The following is a 24,401-nucleotide window of genomic DNA, read 5'->3' as shown; positions in this document are numbered from 1 at the left end:
TAGGTGAAAACTCATGTGTTGAGCGAAGGCCTTTCTGGATCTATGATGACAACAGGTATCTGAGGACGTTGACTGACTTGAGCAGATGTAATCTGAGGTCCAGATATGAGGACCTTGTGAGACCCATGAGGATTTCAGAGCCTGCCTGGCACTCTTCCCTCTTCAGAGAGGATGAGAACGGTGCAGTTTGGCATCAGATTCTGAGATTTTTCGAAAAAGGCCTCATAAAATTACCCATACTTGGTTTGATACATTTTTCATTGCTTTCTATGTTCAAAGAGATTGAAATGATTCCAAGTGATAGGAAGACAGCCTTTACTATAGGAGTAGGCACATATATCAGGTAGAGATGACTGTAGGTGCAAATGATATACTCAAAAAATATCTAAGAACTGATGAATTCGAACGTGGTGCTCATTCCTAGTCTCGGTCGATGTACCCTTGCACATATGTGGTAAAGTGTCAGGAGCGGATTTTATGGCTCATGCCAGTAGTCCCTAGAATATTGGAGGACAATGATTGCCCTCGCCCTTTACCCAAAGTTGTGTAAAGGCTGACGTATAACAAATAATTCCAGGATCATTCAATTTAGATAGAGGGAAAATTGAAATGGTTTTTCCTGTTGGAGGCTGGGTAAATTCTAGATAATAATGGATAGGTGATAAGCCAGGGCACCTGTTTGAGACATTCCCTAGTTTTATTGGTGTTCTTCAATTATGTCTTAGCTGCCAAAATCTTCCAGAGCATGTTGTGTTTACCTATCTCTCTTTCTCTCGAATGGAAACCATCTCAGTTGATCCATCATGGAAATGACAATTGGGCTTTGCTTTCTGTTATTTCTTGTTGTTGTTTCTGTTTTCCACCTGCGTACATTCTTCCTCTTATTGCAGCTCTCACACAGATGCACATCATCTCTTCTAACAAAATTTGCGTGTTACCCAAGATCTATGAAAACAACTATTCCTTTAAAAAACAAGGAAAGATATTTCTAAAGAAAATGTTGCTAGCTTGTAGACCCACAGTCCTGATAATGGAGCAGACATGCTAACTCTCCAATGAAACAAGAACGAACCACACACTGAATCTTCTTAATATCCTCATGATGAACATAATTAATTCAGAACTGACACACACACACACACAGATATATATATATATATATATCTTACTACTAACAGACTTTTAGGAAGCAGGAGGATAGGACTCTTGGTAACTCTTGCTGGATACACAATTTCTACAACCATGGTTGAAACTTGAATATCCAATCAAGGACATCATGTAATCTCAGATGTGTAGTACAACATACTCTATTAAAAGCAACCCATGAGTATTTCCCCCAGGCTAGTCAGTTAGTGCATACAAAACATCTTCTTTTCATCAGATTTAACCTGAAGCATGGTAGATGATTCCAACGCTCTTCCAAGTGGAAGACTTGAGTTCCATGAATTGAGACATGGTAACATACATATAGACAAAAAGGCACCTTTGGATTCCCCTCTCTTCCAAGATGAGGTTGCATGGCATGGAAGAAATCTAAAGTCAATTATGGAATAATCTGTTGGATAAACAAGGAAAGAATTCCATGCACAGAGGATAAATTTCAATGACACCCTGAAATCTCAAAGATACCATAGGGCTTACTGACTTTCACCTCTGTGCAACTTGTTCGTTTTGACTTTGAGAAACGAGGAGGAGTTAAGAATGACCATACTGCAATGCTATAGGCAGTGCCTCTTCTTTGCTTTTTTGAACTTCCTTGCTGCCCAATGAGAGGCATCCAAACTGTGTCTGCTGGCACTGGCAAAGATGCTCTCACAGACAGCTTTTGAGGAAGCCATCAGAAGAAGAGAAATCCTTGCCACAGTGGCTAAAATCTGAGGGGATTGGAAGGGAGGAAATGAATTCAATAGTTGGTTCTGGGAAAGACTCAACTGCTGGCAGACTTGAAGGTCAGGACACTTTAGAAAGTCAAGGTTGCCTAGACGCATTTCCTTTTCTGATAACCTTCATACTTATTATGTTGCAGGCTAAAACTTGGAGAGGTGCTTCCCTTCTGGCAGGACAGGTAAGTGACGCTGCTTCCCATTGTGTCTTTTGTTTGTAGACAGGCTGCATTCTCGCCTGACTAAATATTTACCTACTGTGTACCACAAGAGATGAGATTTATTTAACGTCCCTCTCATGGCTAAACAACCTAGGCTTCGTCTTGCCTCTTGATGGTGGAACACTTGCTATGGCCCTGGCATTGTAGGGGACTTAGCGAAGTAGTCCCAACCCAAGCAAGTGACAAGGATACTACCTAATACCATTAGTATTTTGAGGTGCATTTGGAAAACCAACAGTTGGGTGAAGTTATTGGCATATTTGACTTTCTTTTGAAGCTACCATTGAAGCTTCCAATTCTAAATAATATATCCAGAAGTACTAAGAAAAGCCTTCTCCCAGCTCCTTCCCTTATGGACATTCAAGCTCAAAGAATTAAACTCTTCTTTCTGCCTTGACAGGTGTGGAACCCAAAGGAAGATGATAGGGTGTTAGGAGTCTAGACCCGTAGAGCACAGAACAATAACCCTCACAAATTTCATCTATCCTTGATCCTCTGGCGTGGATACTAAGAGAGCCACCCATGCGTTTTCACTTCCTTGTAAGTAGCATGGAAACATGCAATCTTGCCCTCTAAAATTCAGGTGAATTGCCATAAAGTTTTCGAAAACCCAAACAGAGCTGACAATGAACCGTATTTATACTTTTTATAAATGATTATGGATTATGTTGAGCCAAAATCTAGTTGTCCATTGTCAGAACAAAACAAAACAAAACTAAGAATATTTTTGGTATTAAATGCAATGCATTCCTTCATCTTGGAAACTGGGTGGTGTTGAGTTCATTTGAAGAAACATGACATGAGAGGTGATACGAAGAGAAGGTTCAGGAATCAGGCACACAGAACCCAACTCCTGTCCCTGTCAATGTCCTGTGGGATACCTGGAGATGTATATGGACCAAAATATAGCTTCGCCTGTGTGTTGCTTTTTGTTGTCCAAGGAAATATGGAAGGAGCTGGTGGTCATGCGACATATATCACAAAATCCTCCAGAGCATTGACAATTCCAGGACAACTGGAAGGCTCAGTACTGGGCACTGTAAGATGGAGAGGAACATACATGGAAGACAGGGAACAGGAGGAGGAAGTGTAAAGGCGGGTTAACATGAAGAGCATAGAATCAAAACCGCAAATTAGGATGTTGAAAAATCTTATCTATATAGGAAAAAAAGTCATTTTGCTTTCTTGAATGTTTTCTCTATTCTTACCAAATCTTTGTTGTAAAGATTAAATACATAAGTTCAGGGAACATTCACAGGTACCCGATTTGGGGCCAGTGACACCCACCAAAGGCAATGTGTTGACCTCTATTTTTCTCATATGGTGTCAAAGGGGAAAGGCTCTTTAATCCTGTCCTCTGTGTTTCCCCAGAACGTTTGACAGAATGAGCTACATGCCTCCTGCACAGTTTTGAACTTCCTTGTCAAGGCCCAGGAGTCTAGCTCTCTGGGGTTTCACTTGGTAGGTGAAAACTCATGTGTTGAGCGAAGGCCTTTCTGGATCTATGATGACAACAGGTCTCTGAGGACGTTGACTGACTTGAACAGATGCGATCTGAGGTCCAGATATGAGGTCCTCGTGAGACCCATGAGGATTTCAGAGCCTGCCTTGCACTCTTCCCTCTTCAGAGAGGATGAGAACTGTGCAGTATGGCATCACATTGTGAGATTTTTCGAAAAAGGCCTCATAACAGTACCCATACTTGGTTTGATACAATCTTCATTGCTTTCTATTTTCAAAGAGATAGAAATGATTCCAAGTGATAGGGAGACAACCTTTACTATAGGAGTAGGCACATATATCAGGTAGAGATGACTGTTGGTGCAAATGACGTACTCAAAAAATATGTAAGAACTGATGAATTCGAACGTGCTGCTCATTCCTAGTCTCTGGCGATGTACCCTTGCACATATGTGGTAAAGTGTCAGGAGGGGAGGTTAGGGCTCATGCCAGTAGTCCCAAGAATATTGGAGGACAAGGACTGCCATCTCACTTTACCCAAAGTTGTGTAAAGGCTGACGTATAACTAATAATTAAAGGATCATTCAATTTATATAGAGTGAAAATTGAAATGGTCTTTCCTGTTGGAGGCTGGGTAAATTCTAGATAATAATGGCTAGGTGAGAAGCCAGGGCACCTGTTGGAGACATTCCCTAGTTTTATTGGTGTTCATCATTTATGTCTTAGCTCCCAAAATCTTCCAGAGCATGTTGTGTTTACCTATCTCTCTCTCGCATGGAAACCATCTCAGTTGATCCATCATGAGAAATGACAATTGGGCTTTGCTTTCTGTTATTTGTTGTTGTTGTTTCTGTTTTCCTCCTGGGTACATTCATCCTCTTATTGCCGTTCTCACACAGATGCAAATCATCTATTCTAACAAAATTTGCGTGTTACCCAAGATCTATGAAAACAACTATTCCTTTATGAAAAAAGGAAAGATATTTCTAAAGAACATGTTGTTAGCTGGTAGACCAACAATCCTGATAATGGATCAGATGCGCTAACTCTTCAATGAAACAAGAAAGAACCACACACTGAATCTTCTTAACATCCTCATGATGAACACAATTAATTCAGAACTGACACACACATATATGTATATATATATATATATATATATATATATATATATATCTTACTACTAACAGACTTTTACGAAGCTGTAGCATAGGACTCTTGGTAACACTTGCTGGATACACAATTTCTAAAGCCATGTCTGAAGCTTGAATATCCAATCAAGGACATCATGTAATCTCAGATGTGTAGTACAACATACTCGATAAAAAGCAACCCATGTGTATTTGACCACGGGCTAGTCAGTTAGTGCATAGAAAACATCTTCTTTTCATCAGATTTAACCTGAAGCATGGCAGATTATTCCAACGCTCTTCCAAGTGGAAGACTTGAGTTTTTATGAATCGAGACATGGTAACATACATGTAGACAAAAAGGTACCTTTGGATTCCCCTCTCTTCCAGGATGAGGTTGCATGGCAGGGAAGAAATCTAAAGTCAATTATGGAACGCTCTGTTGGATAAACAAGGAGAGAATTCCATGCACAGAGGACAAATTTCAATGAAACCCTGAAATCTCAAAGATACCATTGGGCTTACTGACTTTCACCTCTGTGCAACTTGGTCGTTTTGACTTTGAGAAAGGAGGAGTTAAGAATGACCATACTGCAATGCTATACTCACTGCTTCTTCTTTGCTTTGTCCAACTTCCTCGCTGCCCACTGAGAGGCGTCCACACTGTGCCTGCTGGCACTGGCAAAGATGCTCTCACAGACAGATTCTGAGGAAGTCATCAGAAGAAGAGAAATCCTTGCCACAGTGGCTAAAATCTGAGGGGATTGGAAGGGAGGAAATGAATTCAATAGTTGGTTCTGGGAAAGACTCAACTGCTGGCAGACTTGAAGGTCAGGACACTTTAGAAAGTCAAGGTTGCCTAGACGCATTTCCTTTTCTGATAACCTTCATACTTATTATGTTGCAGGCTAAAACTTGGAGAGGTGCTTCCCTTCTGGCAGGACAGGTAAGTGACGCTGCTTCCCATTGTGTCTTTTGTTTGTAGACAGGCTGCATTCTCGCCTGACGAAATATTTACCTACTGTGTACCACAAGAGATGAGATTTATTTAACATCCCTCTCATGGCTAAACAACCTAGGCTTCATCTTGCCTATTGATGGTGGAACACTTGCTATGGCCCTGGCATTGTAGGGGACTTAGCTAGGTAGACCAAACCCAAGCAAGTGACAAGGATACTAACTAATACCATTAGTATTTTGAGGTGCATTTGGAAAACCAACAGTTGGGTGAAGTTATTGGCATATTTGACTTTCTTTTGAAGCTACCATTGAAGCTTCCAATTCTAAATAATATATCCAGAAGTACTAAGAAAAGCCTTCTCCCAGCTCCTTCCCTTATCGACATTCAAGCTCAAAGAATTAAACTTTTATTTCTGCCCTGACAGGTGTGGAACCCAAAGGAAGATGATAGGGTGTTAGGAGTCTAGACCCCTAGAGCACAGAACAATAACCCTCACAAATTTCATCTATCATTGATCCTCTGGCGTGGATACTAAGAGAGCAACCCATGCGTTTTCACTTCCTTGTAAGTAGCATGGAAACATGCAATCTTGCCCTCTAAAATTCAGGTGAATTGCCATAAAGTTTTCAAAAACCCAAACAGAGCTGACAATGAACCATATTTATTCTTTTTATAAATGATTATGGATTATGTTGAGCCAGAAATCTAGTTGTCCATTGTCAGAACAAAACAAAACAAAACTAAGAATATTTTTGGTATTAAATGCAATGCCTTCCTTCATCTTGGAACCTGGGTGGTGTTGAGTTCATTTGAAGAAACATGACATCAGAGGTGATAAGAAGAGAAGGTTCAGGAATCAGGCACACAGAACCCAACTCCTGTCCCTGTCAATGTCCTGTGGGATACCTGGTGATGTATATGGACCAAAATATAGCTTGGCCTGTGTGTTGCTTTTTGTTGTCCAAGGAAATATGGAAGGAGCTGGTGGTCATGGGACATACATCACAAAATCCTCCAGAGCATTGACAATTGCAGGACAACTGGAAGGCTCAATACTGTGCACTGTAAGATGGAGAGGAACATATATGGAAGACAGGGAACCTGAGGAGGAAGTGTAAAGGCGGGTTAACATGACGAGCATAGAATCAAAACCGCAAATTAGGATGTTGAAAAATCTTATCTAGATAGGAAAAAAAGTCATTTTGCTTTCTTGAATGTTTTCTCTATTCTTACCAAATCTTTGTTGTAAAGATTAAATACATAAATTCAAGGAACATTCACAGGTACCCGATTTGGGGCCAGTGACACCCACCAAAGGCAATGTGTTGACCTCTATTTTTCTCATATGGTGTCAAAGGGGAAAGGCTCTTTAATCCTGTCCTCTGTGTTTCCCCAGAACCTTTGACAGAATGAGCTACATGCCTCCTGCACAGTTTTGAACTTCCTTGTCAAGGCCCAGGAGTCTAGCTCTCTGGGATTTCACTTGGTAGGTGAAAACTCATGTGTTGAGCGAAGGCCTTTCTGGATCTATGAAGACAACAGGTCTCTGAGGACGTTGACTGACTTGAACAGATGCGATCTGAGGTCCAGATATGAGGTCCTCGTGAGACCCATGAGGAGTTCAGAGCCTGCCTTGCACTCTTCCCTCTTCAGAGAGGATGAGAACTGTGCAGTATGGCATCAGATTCTGAGATTTTTCGAAAAAGGCCTCATAACAATACCCATACTTGGTTTGATACAATCTTCATTGCTTTCTATTTTCAAAGAGATAGAAATGATTCCAAGTGATAGGGAGACAACCTTTACTATAGGAGTAGGCACATATATAAGGTAGAGATGACTGTAGGTGCAAATGACGTACTCAAAAAATATGTAAGAACTGATGAATTCGAACGTGCTGCTCATTCCTAGTCTCCGGCGATGTACCCTTGCACATATGTGGTAAAGTGTCAGGCTGGGAGGTTAGGGCTCATGCCAGTAGTCCCAAGAATATTGGAGGACAATGACTGCCCTCGCACTTTTCCCAAAGTTGTGTAAAGGCTGACGTATAACTAATAATTAAAGGATCATTCAATTTATATAGAGGGAAAATTGAAATGGTCTTTCCTGTTGGAGGCTGGGTAAATTCTAGATAATAATGGCTAGGTGAGAAACCAGGGCACCTGTTTGAGACATTCCCTAGTTTTATTGGTGTTCATCATTTATGTCTTAGCTGCCAAAATCTTCCAGAGCATGTTGTGTTTACCTATCTCTTTCTCGCATGGAAACCATCTCAGTTGATCCATCATGAGAAATGACAATTGGGCTTTGCTTTCTGTTACTTGTTGTTGTTGTTTTTCTTTTCCTCCTGGGTACATTCATCCTCTTATTGCCGCTCTCACACAGATGCAAATCATCTATTCTAACAAAATTTGCGTGTTACCCAAGATCTATGAAAACAACTATTCCTTTATGAAACAAGGAAAGATATTTCTAAAGAACATGTTGTTAGCTGGTAGACCCACAATCCTGATAATGGATCAGATGCGCTAACTCTTCAATGAAACAAGAAAGAACCACACACTGAATCTTCTTAACATCCTCATGATGAACACAATTAATTCAGAACTGACACACACATATATGTATATATATATATATATATATATATATATATATATATATATCTTACTAATAACAGACTTTTACGAAGCTGTAGCATAGGACTCTTGGTAACACTTGCTGGATACACAATTTCTAAAGCCATGTCTGAAGCTTGAATATCCAATCAAGGACATCATGTAATCTCAGATGTGTAGTACAACATACTCGATAAAAAGCAACCCATGTGTATTTGACCACGGGCTAGTCAGTTAGTGCATAGAAAACATCTTCTTTTCATCAGATTTAACCTGAAGCATGGCAGATTATTCCAACGCTCTTCCAAGTGGAAGACTTGAGTTTTTATGAATCGAGACATGGTAACATACATGTAGACAAAAAGGTACCTTTGGATTCCCCTCTCTTCCAGGATGAGGTTGCATGGCAGGGAAGAAATCTAAAGTCAATTATGGAACGCTCTGTTGGATAAACAAGGAGAGAATTCCATGCACAGAGCACAAATTTCAATGACACCCTGAAATCTCAAAGATACCATTGGGCTTACTGACTTTCACCTCTGTGCAACTTGGTCGTTTTGACTTTGAGAAAGGAGGAGTTAAGAATGACCATACTGCAATGCTATACTCACTGCTTCTTCTTTGCTTTGTCCAACTTCCTCGCTGCCCACTGAGAGGCGTCCACACTGTGCCTGCTGGCACTGGCAAAGATGCTCTCACAGACAGCTTCTGAGGAAGTCATCAGAAGAAGAGAAATCCTTGCCACAGTGGCTAAAATCTGAGGGGATTGGAAGGGAGGAAATGAATTCAATAGTTGGTTCTGGGAAAGACTCAACTGCTGGCAGACTTGAAGGTCAGGACACTTTAGAAAGTCAAGGTTGCCTAGACGCATTTCCTTTTCTGATAACCTTCATACTTATTATGTTGCAGGCTAAAACTTGGAGAGGTGCTTCCCTTCTGGCAGGACAGGTAAGTGACGCTGCTTCCCATTGTGTCTTTTGTTTGTAGACAGGCTGCATTCTCGCCTGACGAAATATTTACCTACTGTGTACCACAAGAGATGAGATTTATTTAACATCCCTCTAATGGCTAAACAACCTAGGCTTCATCTTGCCTATTGATGGTGGAACACTTGCTATGGCCCTGGCATTGTAGGGGACTTAGCTAGGTAGACCAAACCCTAGCAAGTGACAAGGATACTAACTAATACCATTAGTATTTTGAGGTGCATTTGGAAAACCAACAGTTGGGTGAAGTTATTGGAATATTTGACTTTCTTTTGAAGCTACCATTGAAGCTTCCAATTCTAAATAATATATCCAGAAGTACTAAGAAAAGCCTTCTCCCAGCTCCTTCCCTTATCGACATTCAAGCTCAAAGAATTAAACTTTTATTTCTGCCCTGACAGGTGTGGAACCCAAAGGAAGATGATAGGGTGTTAGGAGTCTAGACCCCTAGAGCACAGAACAATAACCCTCACAAATTTCATCTATCATTGATCCTCAGGCGTGGATACTAAGAGAGCCACCCATGCGTTTTCACTTCCTTGTAAGTAGCATGGAAACATGCAATCTTGCCCTCTAAAATTCAGGTGAATTGCCATAAAGTTTTCAAAAACCCAAACAGAGCTGACAATGAACCATATTTATTCTTTTTATAAATGATTATGGATTATGTTGAGCCAGAAATCTAGTTGTCCATTGTCAGAACAAAACAAAACAAAACTAAGAATATTTTTGGTATTAAATGCAATGCCTTCCTTCATCTTGGAACCTGGGTGGTGTTGAGTTCATTTGAAGAAACATGACATCAGAGGTGATAAGAAGAGAAGGTTCAGGAATCAGGCACACAGAACCCAACTCCTGTCCCTGTCAATGTCCTGTGGGATACCTGGTGATGTATATGGACCAAAATATAGCTTGGCCTGTGTGTTGCTTTTTGTTGTCCAAGGAAATATGGAAGGAGCTGGTGGTCATGGGACATACATCACAAAATCCTCCAGAGCATTGACAATTGCAGGACAACTGGAAGGCTCAATACTGTGCACTGTAAGATGGAGAGGAACATATATGGAAGACAGGGAACCTGAGGAGGAAGTGTAAAGGCAGGTTAACATGACGAGCATAGAATCAAAACCGCAAATTAGGATGTTGAAAAATCTTATCTAGATAGGAAAAAAAGTCATTTTGCTTTCTTGAATGTTTTCTCTATTCTTACCAAATCTTTGTTGTAAAGATTAAATACATAAATTCAAGGAACATTCACAGGTACCCGATTTGGGGCCAGTGACACCCACCAAAGGCAATGTGTTGACCTCTATTTTTCTCATATGGTGTCAAAGGGGAAAGGCTCTTTAATCCTGTCCTCTGTGTTTCCCCAGAACCTTTGACAGAATGAGCTACATGCCTCCTGCACAGTTTTGAACTTCCTTGTCAAGGCCCAGGAGTCTAGCTCTCTGGGGTTTCACTTGGTAGGTGAAAACTCATGTGTTGAGCGAAGGCCTTTCTGGATCTATGATGACAACATGTATCTGAGGACGTTGACTGACTTGAACAGATGTGATCTGAGGTCCAGATATGAGGTCCTCGTGAGACCCATGAGGATTTCAGAGCCTGCCTTGCACTCTTCCCTCTTCAGAGAGGATGAGAACTGTGCAGTATGGCATCACATTGTGAGATTTTTCGAAAAAGGCCTCATAACACTACCCATACTTGGTTTGATAAAATCTTCATTGCTTTCTATTTTCAAAGAGATAGAAATGATTCCAAGTGATAGGGAGACAACCTTTACTATAGGAGTAGGCACATATATCAGGTAGAGATGACTGTTGGTGCAAATGACGTACTCAAAAAATATGTAAGAACTGATGAATTCGAACGTGCTGCTCATTCCTAGTCTCCGGCGATGTACCCTTGCACATATGTGGTAAAGTGTCAGGAGGGGAGGTTAGGGCTCATGCCAGTAGTCCCAAGAATATTGGAGGACAAGGACTGCCATCGCACTTTACCCAAAGTTGTGTAAAGGCTGACGTATAACTAATAATTAAAGGATCATTCAATTTATATAGAGTGAAAATTGAAATGGTCTTTCCTGTTGGAGGCTGGGTAAATTCTAGATAATAATGGCTAGGTGAGAAGCCAGGGCACCTGTTGGAGACATTCCCTAGTTTTATTGGTGTTCATCATTTATGTCTTAGCTCCCAAAATCTTCCAGAGCATGTTGTGTTTACCTATCTCTCTCTCGCATGGAAACCATCTCAGTTGATCCTTCATGAGAAATGACAATTGGGCTTTGCTTTCTGTTATTTGTTGTTGTTGTTTCTGTTTTCCTCCTGGGTACATTCATCCTCTCATTGCCACTCTCACACAGATGCAAATCATCTATTCTAACAAAATTTGCGTGTTACCCAAGATCTATGAAAACAACTATTCCTTCATGAAACAAGGAAAGATATTTCTAAAGAACATGTTGCTAGCTGGTAGATCTACAATCCTGATAATGGATCAGAGGTGCTAACTCTCCAATGAAACAAGAAAGAACCACACACTGAATCTTCTTAACATCCTCATGATGAACACAATTAATTCAGAACTGACACACACATACATGTATATATATATATATATATATATATATATATATATATATATATATATATCTTACTACTAACAGACTTTTACGAAGCTGGAGCATAGGACTCTTGGTAACACTTGCTGGATACACAATTTCTAAAGCCATGGTTGAAGTTTGAATATCCAAACAAGGACATCATGTAATCTCAGATGTGTAGTACAACATACTCGATAAAAAGCAACCCATGTGTATTTGACCACGGGCTAGTCAATTAGTGCGTAGAAAACATCTTCTTTTCATCAGATTTAACCTGAAGCATGGTAGATGATTCCAACGCTCTTCCAAGTGGAAGACTTGAGTTCCATGAATCGAGACATGGTAACATACATGTAGACAAAAAGGTACCTTTGGATTCCCCTCTCTTCCAAGATGAGCTTGCATGGCAGGGAAGTAATCTAAAGTCAATTATGGAACACTCTGTTGGATAAACAAGGAGAGAATTCCATGCACAGAGGACAAATTTCAATGACACCCTGAAATCTCAAAGATACCATTGGGCTTACTGACTTTCACCTCTGTGCAACTTGGTCGTTTTGACTTTGAGAAAGGAGGAGTTAAGAATGACCATACTGCAATGCTATACTCACTGCTTCTTCTTTGCTTTGTCCAACTTCCTCGCTGCCCACTGAGAGGCGTCCACACTGTGCCTGCTGGCACTGGCAAAGATGCTCTCACAGACAGCCTCTGAGGAAGTCATCAGAAGAAGAGAAATCCTTGCCACAGTGGCTAAAATCTGAGGGGATTGGAAGGGAGGAAATGAATTCAATAGTTGGTTCTGGGAAAGACTGAACTGCTGGCAGACTTGAAGGTCGGGACACTTTAGAAAGTCAAGGTTGCCTAGACGCATTTCCTTTTCTGATAACCTTCATACTTATTATGTTGCAGGCTAAAACTTGGAGAGGTGCCTCCCTTCTGGCAGGACAGGTAAGTGACGCTGCTTCCCATTGTGTCTTTTGTTTGTAGGCAGGCTGCATTCTCGCCTGACGAAATATTTACCTACTGTGTACCACAAGAGATGAGAATTATTTAACGTCCCTCTCATGGCTATACAACCTAGGCTTTGTCTTGCCTCTTGATGGTGGAACACTTGCTATGGCCCTGGCATTGTAGGGGACTTAGCTAGGTAGTCACATCCCAAGCAAGTGACAAGGATACTACCTAATACCATTAGTATTTTGAGGTGCATTTGGAAAACCAACAGTTGGGTGAAGTTATTGGCATATTTGACTTTCTTTTGAAGCTACCATTGAAGCTTCCAATTCTAAATAATATATCCAGAAGTACTAAGAAAAGCCTTCTCCCAGCTCCTTCCCTTATCGACACTCAAGCTCAAAGAATTAAACTCTTATTTCTGCCCTGACAGGTGTGGAACCCAAAGGAAGATGATAGGGTGTTTGGAGTCTAGACCCCTAGAGCACAGAACAATAACCCTCACAAATTTCATCTATCCTTGATCCTCTGGCGTGGATACTAAGAGAGCAACCCATGCGTTTTCACTTCCTTGTTAGTAGCATGGAAACATGCAATCTTGCCCTCTAAAATTCAGGTGAATTGCCATAAAGTTTTCGAAAACCCAAACAGAGCTGACAATGAACCATATTTATTCTTTTTATAAATGATCATTGATTATGTTGAGCCAGAAATCTAGTTGTCCATTGTCAGAACAAAACAAAACAAAACCAAGAATATTTTTGGTATTAAATGCAATGCCTTCCTTCATCTTGGAAACTGGGTGGTGTTGAGTTCATTTGAAGAAACATGACATGAGAGGTGATAAGAAGAGAAGGTTCAGGAATCAGGCACACAGAACCCAACTCCTGTCCCTGTCAATGTCCTGTGGGATACCTGGTGGTGTATATGGACCAAAATGTAGCTTGGCCTGTGTTTTGCTTTTTGTTGTCCAAGGAAATATGGAAGGAGCTGGTGGTCATGTGACATACATCACAAAATCCTCCAGAGCATTGACAATTGCAGGACAACTGGAAGGCTCAATACTGTGCACTGTAAGATGGAGAGGAACATACACGGAAGACAGGGAACAGGAGGAGGAAGTGTAAAGGCGGGTAAAGATGAAGAGCATAGAATCAAAACCTCAAATTTGGATGTTGAAAAAATCTTATCTAGATAGGAAAAAAAGTCATTTTGCTTACTTGAATGTTTTCTCTCTTCTTACCAAATCTTTGTTGTAAAGATTAAATACATAAGTTCAGGGAACATTCACAGGTACCCGATTTGGGGCCAGTGATACCCACCAAAGGCAATGTGTTGACCTCTATTTTTCTCATATGGTGTCAAAGGGGAAAGGCTCTTTAATCCTGTCCTCTGTGTTTCCCCAGATCCTTTGACAGAATGAGCTACATGCCTCCTGCACAGTTTTGAACTACCTTGTCAAGGCCCAGGAGTCTAGCTCTCTGGGGTTTCACTTGGTAGGTGAAAACTCATGTGTAGAGCGAAGGCCTTTCTGGAACTATGATGACAACAGGTATCTGAGGACGTTGACTGACTTGAACAGATGCGATCTGAGGTCCAGATATGAGGACCTCGTGAGACCCATGAGGAGATCAGAGCCTGCCTTGCACTCTTCCCTCTTCAGAGAGGATGAGAACTTTGCAGTATGGTATCAGATTCTGAGATTTTTCGAAAAAGGCCTCATAACAGTACCATACTTGGTTTGATACAATCTTCATTGCTTTCTATTTTCAAAGAGATAGAAATGATTCCAAGTGATAGGGAGACAACCTTTACTCTAGGTTTAGGCACATATATCAGGTAGAGATGACTGTAGGTGCAAATGACGTACTCAAAAAATATGTAAGAACTGATGAATTATATGTAAGAACGTGCTGCTCATTCCTAGTCTCCGGCGATGTACCCTTGCACATATGTGGTAAAGTGTCAGGAGGGGAGGTTACGGCTCATGCCAGTAGTCCCAAGAATATTGGAGGACAATGACTGCCCTCGCACTTTACCCAAAGTTGTGTAAAGGCTGACGTATAACTAATAATTAAAGGATCATTCAATTTATAGAGAGGGAAAATTGAAATGGTCTTTCCTGCTGGAGGCTGGGTAAATTCTAGATAATAATGGCTAGGTGAGAAGCCAGGGCACCTGTTTGAGACATTCCCTAGTTTTATTGGTGTTCATCATTTATGTCTTAGCTGCCAAAATCTTCCAGAGCATGTTGTGTTTACCTATCTCTCTCTCACATGGAAACCATCTCAGTTGATCCTTCATGAGAAATGACAATTGGGCTTTGCTTTCTGTTATTTGTTGTTGTTGTTTCTGTTTTCCTCCTGGGTACATTCATCCTCTGATTGCCGCTCTCACACAGATGCAAATCATCTATTCTAACAAAATTTGCGTGCTACCCAAGATCTATGAAAACAACTAATCCTTTATGAAACAAGGAAAGATATTTCTAAAGAACATGTTGCTAGCTGGTAGACCCACAATCCTGATAATGGATCAGACGCGCTAACTCTCCAATGAAACAAGAAAGAACCACACACTGAATCTTCTTAACATCCTCAAGATGAACACAATTAATTCAGAACTGACCCACACATATATGTATATATATATATATATATATATATATATATATATCTTGATACTAACAGACTTTTACGAAGCAGGAGTATAGGACTCTTCCTAACACTTCCTGGATACACAATTTCTAAAGCCATGGTTGAAGCTTGAATATCCAATCAAGGACATCATGTAATCTCAGATGTGTAGTACAACATACTCGATAAAAAGCAACCCATGTGTATTTGACCACGGGCTAGTCAGTTAGTGCGTAGAAAATATCTTCTTTTCATCAGATTTAACCTGAATGATGGTAGATGATTGCAACGCTCTTCCAAGTGGAAGACTTGAGTTCCATGAATCGAGACATGGTAACATACATGTAGACAAAAAGGTACCTTTGGATTCCCCTCTCTTCCAAGATGAGCTTGCATGGCAGGGAAGAAATCTAAAGTCAATTATGGAACACTCTGTTGAATAAATAAGGAGAGAATTCCATGCACAGAGGACAAATTTCAATGACACCCTGAAATCTCAAAGATACCATTGGGCTTACTGACTTTCACCTCTGTGCAACTTGGTGGTTTTGACTTTGAGAAAGGAGGAGTTAAGAATGACCATACTGCAATGCTATACGCACTGCTTCTACTTTGCTTTGTCCAACTTCCTCGCTGCCCACTGAGAAGCGTCCACACTCAGCCTGCTGGCACTGGCAAAGATGCTCTCACAGACAGCTTCTGAGGAAGTCATCAGAAGAAGAGAAATCCTTGCCACAGTGGCTAAAATCTGAGGGGATTGGAAGGGAGGAAATGAATTCAATAGTTGGTTCTGGGAAAGACTGAACTGCTGGCAGACTTGAAGGTTGGGACACTTTAGAAAGTCAAGGTAGCCTAGACACATTTCCTTTTCTGATAACCTTCATACTTACTATGTTGCAGGCTAAAACTTGGAGAGGTGCTTCCCTTCTGGCAGGACAGGTAAGTGACGCTGCTTCCCATTGTGTCTTTTGTTTGTAGGCAGGCTGCATTCTCGCCTGACTAAATATTTACCTACTGTGTACCACTAGAGATGAGATTTATTTAACGTCCCTCTCATGACTAAACAACCTAGGCTTCGTCTTGCCTCTTGATGGTGGAACACTTGCTATGGCCCTGGCATTGTAGGGGACTTAGCTATTTAGTCCCAACCCAAGCAAGTGACAAGGATACTACCTAATACCATTAGGATTTTGAGGTGCATTTGGAAAACCAACAGTTGGGTGAAGTTATTGGCATATTTGACTTTCTTTTGAAGCTACCATTGAAGCTTCCAATTCTAAATAATATATCCAGAAGTACTAAGAAAAGCCTTCTCCCAGCTCCTTCCCTTATCGACATTCAAGCTCAAAGAATTAAACTCTTCTTTCTGCCCTGACAGGTGTGGAACCCAAAGGAAGATGATAGGGTGTTAGGAGTCTAGACCCCTAGAGCACAGAACAATAACCCTCACAAATTTCATCTATCATTGATCCTCTGGCGTGGATACTAAGAGAGCAACCCATGCATTTTCACTTCCTTGTAAGTAGCATGGAAACATGCAATCTTGCCCTCTAAAATTCAGGTGAATTGCCATAAAGTTTTCGAAAACCCAAACAGAGCTGACAATGAAGCATATTTATTCTTTTTATAAATGATTATGGATTATGTTGAGCCAGAAATCTAGTTGTCCATTGTCAGAACAAAACAAAACAAAACTAAGAATATTTTTGGTATTAAATGCAATGCCTTCCTTCATCTTGGAAACTGGGTGGTGTTGAGTTCATTTGAAAAAACATGACATGAGAGGTTATACGAAGAGAAGTTTCAGGAATCAGGCACACAGAACCCAACTCCTGTCCCTGTCAATGTCCTGTGGGATACCTGGTGATGTATATGGACCAAAATGTAGCTTGGCCTGTGTGTTGCTTTTTGTTGTCCAAGGAAATATGGAAGGAGCTGGTGGTCATGCGACATACATCACAAAATCCTCCAGAGCATTGACAATTCCAGGACAACTGGAAGGCTCAATACTGCGCACTGTAAGATGGAGAGGAACATACAGGGAAGACAGGGAACAGGAGGAGGAAGTGTAAAGGCGGGTTAACATGAAGAGCATAGAATCAAAACCGCAAATTAGGATGTTGAAAAAATCTTATCTAGATAGGAAAAAAAGTCATTTTGCTTTCTTGAATGTTTTCTCTATTCTTACCAAATCTTTGTTGTAAAGATTAAATACATAAGTTCAGGGAACATTCACAGGTACCCGATTTGGGGCCAGTGTCACCCACCAAAGGCAATGTGTTGACCTCTATTTTTCTCATATGGTGTCAAAGGGGAAAGGCTCTTTAATCCTGTCCTCTGTGTTTCCCCAGAACCTTTGACAGAATGAGCTACATGCCTCCTGCACAGTTTTGAACTTCCTTGTCAAGGCCCAGGAGTCTAGCTCTCTGGGGTTTCACTTGGTAGGTGAAAACTCATGTGTTGAGCGAAGGCCTTTCTGGATCTATGATGACAACAGGTCTCTGAGGACGTTGACTGACTTGAACAGATGCGATCTGAGGTCCAGATATGAGGTCCTCGTGAGACCCATGAGGATTTCAGAGCCTGCCGTGCACTATTCCCTCTTCAGAGAGGATGAGAACTGTGCAGTATGACATCAGATTCTGAGATTTTTCGAAAAAGGCCTCATAACAGTACCCATACTTGGTTTGATACAATCTTCATTGCTTTCTATTTTCAAAGAGATAGAAATGATTCCAAGTGATAGGGAGACAACCTTTACTATAGGAGTAGGCACATATATCAGGTAGAGATGACTGTAGGTGCAAATGACGTACTCAAAAAATATGTAAGAACTGATGAATTCGAACGTGCTGCTCATTCCTAGTCTCCGGCGATGTACCTTGCACATATGTGGTAAAGTGTCAGGAGGGGAGGTTAGGGCTCATGCCAGTAGTCCCAAGAATATTGGAGGACAATGACTGCCCTCGCACTTTACCCAAAGTTGTGTAAAGGCTGACGTATAACTAATAATTAAAGGATCATTCAATTTATATAGAGGGAAAATTGAAATGGTTTTACCTGTTGGAGTCTGGGTAAATTCTAGATAATAATGGCTAGGTGAGAAGCCAGGGCACCTGTTGGAGACATTCCCTAGTTTTATTGGTGTTCATCATTTATGTCTTAGCTGCCAAAATCTTCCAGAGCATGTTGTGTTTACCTATCTCTCTCTCGCATGGAAACCATATCAGTTGATCCATCTTGAGAAATGACAATTGGGCTTTGCTTTCTGTTATTTGTTGTTGTTGTTTCTGTTTTCCTCCTGGGTACATTCATCCTCTGATTGCCGCTCTCACACAGATGCAAATAATCTATTTTAACAAAATTTGCGTTTTACCCAAGATCTATGAAAACAACTATTCCTTTATGAAACAAGGAAAGATATTTCTAAAGAACATGTTGCTAGCTGGTAGACCCACAGTCCTGATAATGGATCAGATGCGCTAACTCTTCAATGAAACAAGAAAGAACCACACACTGAATCTTCTTAACATCCTCATGATGAACACAATTAATTCAGATTTGACACACACATATATGTATATATATATATATATATATATATATATATATATATCTTACTACTAACAGACTTTTATGAAGCTGGAGCATAGGACTCTTGGTAACACTTGCTGGATACACAATTTCTAAAGCCATGGTTGAAGCTTGAATATACAATCAAGGACATCATGTAATCTCAGATGTGTAGTACAACATACTCGATAAAAAGCAACCCAGTGATTCCAACGCTCTTCCAAGTGGAAGTCTTGAGTTCCATGAATCGAGACATGGTAACATACATGTAGACAAAGAGGCACTCTGTTGGATAAACAAGGAAAGAATTCCATGCACAGAGCATAAATTTCAATGACACCCTGAAATCTCAAAGATACCATAGGGCTTACTGACTTTCACCTCTGTGCAACTTGTTCGTTTTGACTTTGAGAAACGAGGAGGAGTTAAGAATGACCATACTGCAATGCTATAGGCAGTGCCTCTTCTTTGCTTTGTTGAACTTCCTTGAAGCCCACTGAGAGGCGTCCACACTGAGTCTGCTGGCACTGGCAAAGATGCTCTCACAGACAGCTTTTGAGGAAGCCATCAGAAGAAGAGAAATTTTTGCGACAGTGGCTAAAATCTGAGGGGATTGGAAGGGAGGAAATGAATTCAATAGTTGGTTCTGGGAAATACTGAACGGCTGGCAGACTTGAAGGTCGGGACACTTTAGGAAGTCAAGGTTGCCTAGACGCATTTCATTTTCTGATAACCTTCATACTTATTATGTTGCAGGCTAAAACTTGGAGAGGTGCTTCCCTTCTGGCAGGACAGGTAAGCAGTGACGCTGCTTCCCATGGTGTCTTTTGTTTGTAGGCAGGCTGCAGTCTCGGCTGACTAAATATTTACCTACTGTGTACCTCTAGAGATGAGAATCATTTGACGTCCCTCTTATGGCTAAACAACCTAGGCTTCATCTTGCCTCTTGCTGGTGGAACACTTGTTATGGCCCTGGCATTGTAGGGGACTTAGCTAGGTAGTCCCAACCCAAGCAAGTGACAAGGATACTACCTAATACCATTAGTATGTTGATGTGCATTTGGAAAACCATTAGTTGGGTGAAGTTATTGGACTATGTGACTTTCTTTTGTAGCTACCCTTGAAGCTTCCAATTCTAAATAATATATCCAGAAGTACTAAGAAAAGCCTTCTCCCAGCTCCTTCACTTATGGACATTCAAGCTCAAAGAATTAAACTCTTCTTTCTGCCCTGACAGGTGTGGAACCCAAAGGAAGATGATAGGGTGTTAGGAGTCTAGACCCCTAGAGCACAGAACAATAACCCTCACAAATTTCATCTATCCTTGATCCTCTGGCGTGGATACTAAGAGAGCAACCCATGTGTTTTCACGTCCTTGTAAGTAGCATGGAAACTTGCAATCTTGCCCTCTAAAATTCAAGTGAATTGCCATAAAGTTTTCGCAGCTCCAAACAGAGCTGACAATGAACCTTAATTATTATTTTTATAAATGATTATGGATTATGTTGAGCCAGAAATCTAGTTGTCCATTGTCGGAAAAATCAAAACAAAACAAAACAAAACGAAGAATATTTTTGGTATTAAATGCAATGCCTTCCTTCATCTTGGAAACTGGGTGGATTTGAGTTCATTTGAAGAAACATGACATGAGAGGTGATAAGAAGAGAAGGTTCAGGAATCAGGAACACAGAACCCAACTCCTGTCCATGTCAATGTCCTGTGGGATACCTGGAAATGTATATGGACCAAAATGTAGCTTCCCTTGTGTGTTCCAATTTGTTGTCCAAGGAAATATGGAACGAGCTGGTGGTCATGTGACATACATCACAAAATCCTCCAGAGCATTGACAATTGCAGGACAACTGGAAGGCTCAATACTGGGCACTGTAAGATGGAGAGGAACATACATGGAATAAAGGAACAGGAGGAGGAATCCTAAAGTAGGGTTAAGAGGAAGAGCATAGAATCAAAACCGCAAATTAGGATGTTGAAAAAATATTATCTAGATAGGAACAAAGTCATTTTGCTTACTTGAATGTTTTCTCTATTCTTACCAAAATCTATGTTGTAAAGATTAAGTACATAATTTCAGGGAACATTCACAGCTACCCGATTTGGGGCCAGTAACACCCACCAAATGCAATGTTTTGACCTCTATTTTTCTCATATGGTGTCAGAGGGGAAAGGATCTTCAATCCTGTCACTGTGTTCCCCCACCACCTTTGACAGAATGAGCTACATGCCTCCTGCACAATTTTGAACTTCCTTGTCAAGGCCCAGGAGTCTAGCTCTCTGGGGTTTCACTTGGTAGGTGAAAACTCATGTGTTGAGCGAAGGCCTTTCTGGATCTATGATGACAACAGGTATCTGAGGACGTTGACTGACTTGAGCAGATGTAATCTGAGGTCCAGATATGAGGACCTTGTGAGACCCATGAGGATTTCAGAGCCTGCCTGGCACTCTTCCCTCTTCAGAGAGGATGAGAACGGTGCAGTTTGGCATCAGATTCTGAGATTTTTCGAAAAAGGCCTCATAAAAGTACCCATACTTGGTTTGATACATTCTTCATTGCTTTCTATTTTCAAAGAGATTAAAATGATTCCAAGTGATAGGGAGACAGCCTTTACTATAAGAGTAGGCACATATATCAGGTAGAGATGACTGTAGGTGCAAATGATATACTCAAAAAATATCTAAGAACTGATGAATTCGAACGTGGTGCTCATTCCTAGTCTCGGTCGATGTACCCTTGCACATATGTGGTAAAGTGTCAGGAGCGGATTTTATGGCTCATGCCAGTAGTCCCAAGAATATTGGAGGACAATGACTGCCCTCGCCCTTTACCCAAAGTTGTGTAAAGGCTGACGTATAACAAATAATTCCAGGATCATTCAATTTATATAGAGGGAAAATTGAAATGGTCTTTCCTGTTGGAGGCTGGGTAAATTCTAGATAATAATGGCTAGGGGATAAGCCAGGGCACCTGTTTGAGCCATTCCCTAGTTTTATTGGTGTTCTTCAATTATGCCTTAGCTGCCAAAATCTTCCAGAGCATGTTGTGTTTAACAATCTCTCTCTCTCGCATGTTAACCATCTCAGTTGATCCATCATGGAAATGACAATTGGGCTTTGCTTTCTGTTATTTCTTGTTGTTGTTTCTGTTTTCCACCTGCGTACATTCTTCCTCTTATTGCAGCTCTCACACAGATGCACATCATCTCTTCTAACAAAATTTTCGTGTTACCCAAGATCTATGAAAACAACTATTCCTTTAAAAACAAGGAAAGATATTACTAAAGAACATGTTGCTAGCTGGTAGACCCACAGTCCTGATAATGGAGCAGACACGCTAACTCTCCAATGAAACAAGAACGAACTACACACTGAATCTTCTTAATATCCTCATGATGAACATAATTAATTCAGAACTGACACACACACACAGATATATATATATATATCTTACTACTAACAGACTATTAGGAAGCAGGAGGATAGGACTCTTGGTAACTCTTGCTGGATACAAAATTTCTACAACCATGGTTGAAACTTGAATATCCAATCACGGACATCATGTAATCTCAGATGTGTAGTACAACATATTCTATTAAAAAGCAACCCATGAGTATTTGACCACAGGCTAGTCTGTTAGTGCATACAAAACATCTTCTTTTCATCAGATTTAACCTGAAGCATGGTAGATGATTCCAACGATCTTCCAAGTGGAAGACTTGAGTTCCGTGAATCGAGACATGGTAACATACATGTAGACAAAAAGGCACCTTTGGATTCCCCTCTCATCCAAGATGAGGTTGCATGGCATGGAAGAAATCTATAGTAAATTATGGAATACTCTGTTGGATAAACAATGAAAAAATTCCATGCACAGAGGATAAATTTCAATGACACCCTGAAATCTCAAAGATACCATAGGGCTTACTGACTTTCACCTCTGTGCAACTTGTTCGTTTTGACTTTGAGAAACGAGGAGGAGTTAAGAATGACCATACTGCAATGCTATAGGCAGTGCCTCTTCTTTGCTTTTTTGAACTTCCTTGCTGCCCACTGAGAGGCGTCCACACTGTGGCTGCTGGCACTGGCAAAGATGCTCTCACAGACAGCTTTTGAGGAAGCCATCAGAAGAAGAGAAATTTTTGCCACAGTGGCTAAAATCTGAGGGGATTGGAAGGGAGGAAATGAATTCAATAGTTGGTTCTGGGAAATACTGAACGGCTGGCAGACTTGAAGGTCGGGACACTTTAGAAAGTCAAGGTTGCCTAGACGCATTTCCTTTTCTGATAACCTTCATACTTATTATGTTGCAGGTTAAAACTTGGAGAGGTGCTTCCCTTCTGGCAGGACAGGTAAGCAGTGACGCTGCTTCCCATGGTGTCTTTTGTTTGTAGGCAGGCTGCAGTCTCGGCTGACTAAATATTTACCTACTGTGTACCTCTAGAGATGAGAATCATTTGACTTCCCTCTTATGGCTAAACAACCTAGGCTTCATCTTGCCTCTTGCTGGTGGAACACTTGTTATGGCCTTTGCATTGTAGGGGACTTAGCTAGGTAGTCCCAACCCAAGCAAGGATACTACCTATTACCATTAGCATGTTGAGGTGCATTTGGAAAACCAAGAGCTGGGTGAAGTTATTGGCATATTTGACTTTCTTTTGAAGCTACAATTGAAGCTTCCAATTCTAAATAATATATCCAGAAATACTAAGAAAAGTCTTTTCCCAGCTCCTTCCCTTATCGACATTCAAGCTCAAAGAATTAAACTCTTATTTCTGCCCTGGCAGGTTGGAACCCAAAGGAAGATGATAGGGTGTTAGGAGTCTCGACCCCTAGAGCACAGAACAATAACCCTCACAAATTTCATCTATCCTTGTTCCTCTGGCGTGGATACTAAGAGACCGACCAATGTATTTTCAAGTACTTGTAAGTAGCATGGAAACTTGCAATCTGCCCTCCAAAATTCAGGTGAATTGCCGTAAAGTTTTCGTAGCCCCAAACATGACATGAGAGGTGATAAGAAGAGCAGGTTCAGGAATCAGGCACACAGAATCCAACTCCTGTCCCTGTCAATGTCCTTTGGGATACCTGGTGATATATATGGATCAAAATGTAGCTTGGTTTCTCTGTTCCAATTTGTGTCCAAGGAAATATGGAATGAGCTGGTGGTCATGTGACATACATCACAAAATCCTCCAGAGCATTGACAATTGCAGGACAACTGGAAGGCTCAATACTGGGCACTGAAAGATAGAGAGGAACATACATGGAAGACAGGGAACAGGAGGAAGAATCCTAAAGGAGGGTAAAGAGGAAGAGCATAGAATCAAAACCGCAAATTAGGATGTTGAAAAAATCCTATCT

At 40.9% G+C, this 24,401-nt stretch overlaps 7 non-coding genes across 7 annotated transcripts; all 7 read left to right on the top strand.

The window, feature by feature from the left end:
- Nucleotides 1-36: 36 nt before the first annotated feature.
- LOC132647603 (small nucleolar RNA SNORD109A) lies at nt 37-101 on the top strand. The gene has a single exon (XR_009585950.1). It is a non-coding gene; the product is annotated as a small nucleolar RNA SNORD109A (small nucleolar RNA).
- Nucleotides 102-3,602: 3,501 nt separating this feature from the next.
- LOC132647809 (small nucleolar RNA SNORD109A) lies at nt 3,603-3,667 on the top strand. Its single transcript, XR_009586151.1, has one exon. It is a non-coding gene; the product is annotated as a small nucleolar RNA SNORD109A (small nucleolar RNA).
- Nucleotides 3,668-7,179: 3,512 nt separating this feature from the next.
- Nucleotides 7,180-7,244, top strand: LOC132647386 (small nucleolar RNA SNORD109A). Its single transcript, XR_009585754.1, has one exon. It is a non-coding gene; the product is annotated as a small nucleolar RNA SNORD109A (small nucleolar RNA).
- Nucleotides 7,245-10,760: 3,516 nt separating this feature from the next.
- Nucleotides 10,761-10,825, top strand: LOC132647693 (small nucleolar RNA SNORD109A). The gene has a single exon (XR_009586039.1). It is a non-coding gene; the product is annotated as a small nucleolar RNA SNORD109A (small nucleolar RNA).
- A 3,524-nt stretch (nt 10,826-14,349) lies between these two features.
- On the top strand, nt 14,350-14,414 carry LOC132647411 (small nucleolar RNA SNORD109A). The gene has a single exon (XR_009585779.1). It is a non-coding gene; the product is annotated as a small nucleolar RNA SNORD109A (small nucleolar RNA).
- Nucleotides 14,415-17,930: 3,516 nt separating this feature from the next.
- LOC132647808 (small nucleolar RNA SNORD109A) lies at nt 17,931-17,995 on the top strand. The gene has a single exon (XR_009586150.1). It is a non-coding gene; the product is annotated as a small nucleolar RNA SNORD109A (small nucleolar RNA).
- Nucleotides 17,996-21,369: 3,374 nt separating this feature from the next.
- LOC132647602 (small nucleolar RNA SNORD109A) lies at nt 21,370-21,434 on the top strand. The gene has a single exon (XR_009585949.1). It is a non-coding gene; the product is annotated as a small nucleolar RNA SNORD109A (small nucleolar RNA).
- Nucleotides 21,435-24,401: the final 2,967 nt, after the last annotated feature.

This window comes from Meriones unguiculatus, chromosome 14 (genome assembly GCF_030254825.1).
Source record: "Meriones unguiculatus strain TT.TT164.6M chromosome 14, Bangor_MerUng_6.1, whole genome shotgun sequence".
In the NCBI taxonomy this organism is placed as follows: Eukaryota; Metazoa; Chordata; class Mammalia; order Rodentia; family Muridae; genus Meriones; species Meriones unguiculatus.
This window is presented reverse-complemented; position numbering and strand designations above follow the sequence as displayed.